The sequence below is a fragment of the Crocodylus porosus genome, unplaced genomic scaffold (assembly GCF_001723895.1).
Source record: "Crocodylus porosus isolate Cpor-Errol unplaced genomic scaffold, CroPor_comp1, whole genome shotgun sequence".
Taxonomy (NCBI): Eukaryota; Metazoa; Chordata; order Crocodylia; family Crocodylidae; genus Crocodylus; species Crocodylus porosus.
The window spans coordinates 131303693-131306351 of NW_017728886.1; the positions used below are offsets into that span (position 1 = coordinate 131303693).

The following is a 2659-nucleotide window of genomic DNA, read 5'->3' on the forward strand; positions in this document are numbered from 1 at the left end:
GGCCAGGGCTGGGACCAGGGCCAGGGCTTTGGGATGATGACAGTGTGGGCCAGAGCTGGGGCACAGCTCTTCCCTGGCTCCAAACCATTCTCTCACTGCAGGAAAATTCTGCCCCTGGAGCAGCTCCCTGCCTAGCTACATATCCTGCTAGTGCTGCTTCAGCTGGTCTCTATGGAAATCCTGGCCCTGTGCTGTCACAGCCCCACTGCTCCTGGGGTCTCCATGGAAACTGGTTGCAGTTATACAGGTAGGGGCTGTTGGGAAATGGAGTCCAGCCACTGGCCAGATCTGCCATTTTGCCCACCCCCGATTTAGAATGTATAGAACTTGATATACCAATTTTACACTGGTACTTCCTCCAGTTTCTTCCTTATATCTTTATGTTTTATAATGGAGAAAAATCAGATTTGAGTTCAAATGAAGCCATCTTCAGACAAAGATGCTACCCTCTCATATAAACATGTCTCTCCACAGTCCCACTAGTACTTCTTCAATTTTTACATATCATGAAAAAGGCTTACATATGGAAATACAGCTGTTTCATATAGAATGCAAAATAGTGGGATATGAATATGTTTCATAAATGCTTTATTTTGAACTAAAATATGTGCTGAGCAATTTTTTTCTGGGCTGGACCCAAACTGTAACTGGAGCTGGTCAGGAATTTTTCAGTAAAAGTTTTAACATTTTCAGATGAAAAATTATATCTACAAATAATGAAACTTTTCCTCAGAATGTTTTTGCTTCAATAAAGTTTTGTTTTAGAAAAGCTAGAGCATTAAGCTGGGTTTGGGGGGGAAAAGTTCCTATGAATCACCAGAATCTGTTGGTGAATCTGGAAGAAGATGTCTCTTCCTCTCATATGTAAAAAACCTTTGTAGGTTCTCAAGCTTATCCATCCTGATGCAGACTGGAAAACATTTTTGAAATTTTAAATATATCTGTCAGATGGGAATGCCAGTTCCCATGTACCCATATACTCTTGTACCCATAGAAGAATACAAGGTTTCAGCTGTTTTCTGTCACCATTCCTGTACCTGGAACTTACTGTATTTATTCAAATCCAAGACAAGGTTTTTTCCCCTCCATTTAACATAGCCAGAGCTGCCAGATTGGATAAGTGGTGGTGGAAGGAAGTGGGCAGGAGGATGAGGGGAGTAACTAGCATAAGGGGCAGGAAAATGTTATAATAGAAATTAAAATGTATAATTGTTGATGTATAAGATCTAATAATTGAGGGTGTCATCTTAAAACAAAGTCGTCTTAGATTCAAGTAAATATAGTAATAATGAGCAAATAAATAAAACATTTTCATTTGTACTCTAGCATACAAAGTTTATAAAGCAGTTGCTGTTTTAAAACATTAGCCTGAATGCAGTATTCAAGCAACAATCTGTCTTTAAAAACATGAGGATAAAGCATTGGTTAGTTGATAATACTGCTTCACTCAATGCTGAAGAACTATTGGGCATGCTTGTTTAAAGTGGTATATTTGATGATAGCAAAGGAAAAAGATGGGTCAAAGCTATGATAAAAACAGTGAAAAATAATTGAAGTTTCAACTATGTTCATTCAGATTAATAATCCTTTTTGCACTGCTCAACACTTGTCCCCCATCATAACCACATCACACACATTAGGCACCTCAGGGTGCTGGTACTCCTTGTAGAATGGAAACTGTTATACACTCTCAGTAGTGACTTACATTGTTAGAAAACCCCTTCAGTGCCTGATCTACTAAGGACATCGAGTTGTTGAAGCATTTTCTAGATGTTGGCTTTTTATAGTTAGATAAAATTCTCCTAGCTTTGGAGGCCCATCAGCCAAGATGGTGAAAATTGCACACATTTCTTTATGTGAACAATTACTGTCTGATGCAGACTGGAAAACACTTTTGAAATCTCAAATATATTTTTGGATGGGAATGCTAATTGCCATGTACTCAAATATTCTTCCCATAGACTCCGATAGAGAAGTTCAAGTATAAAACTGTTTGTAGTCACCATTCCTGTACCTGGAAAGTGCCATATTTATTCAAATCCAAGAGGAAGACTTTTCCCTCCCCCCATTTAACATGCGGTTGTAAACTACAGTAGGGTTATTGAAGAAAATATACAACATTGGGGGTTTAAAAAATGGCTTATTTTAATAATCCTCTATTATAGGACACATTGGAAACTGAATAATATGAAATATCTATCCTTAGTACATATTTTATTACTCAGCATTAGCTATTTAATTATATTTCATTTTCATGGGCATCAGATTTGTTAGCCTGTAAGCTTCTATTTTGTTAAATGCAAATATGTTGCATTCATTATGCACTGTACTGGTAGCACCCATGAAGCCTCTGAGAGAGTGCGCAAGCACAGGCTACAGTTGGAAAATCAAGGCCTAATGGCCTATACTTATAGATGTTAAGTGCATGAGTAATTGTATTGACACAAATACATTGCAACTGCTTTATTTGCATTTACTGTCTACACGGTCCCACTTTCCTATGATCCTGAGTGGTCCCATCAAAGTTAAATTTACTTACATGGGATAAATGAGAAATAAAAGGACAAAGAAGTGCTTGGAATGCAAAAAAAACTAAACGGTGTATACAAAGTACACAAAACAAGACAGGAAGGGGAAAATAATTAAGATATTTTCAAAA

At 37.5% G+C, this 2659-nt stretch overlaps 1 long non-coding RNA gene across 1 annotated transcript in view; it reads left to right on the plus strand.

Annotated features, from left to right (window-relative positions):
• Positions 1–1766, plus strand: part of LOC109324525 — a 15794-nt gene extending 14028 nt beyond the window's left edge. The window contains exon 3 of the long non-coding RNA XR_002104948.1: positions 1752–1766. This is a non-coding gene — a long non-coding RNA (uncharacterized LOC109324525). The remainder of the gene's footprint in view (positions 1–1751) is intronic.
• The last annotated feature ends 893 nt before the right edge of the window (positions 1767–2659 follow it).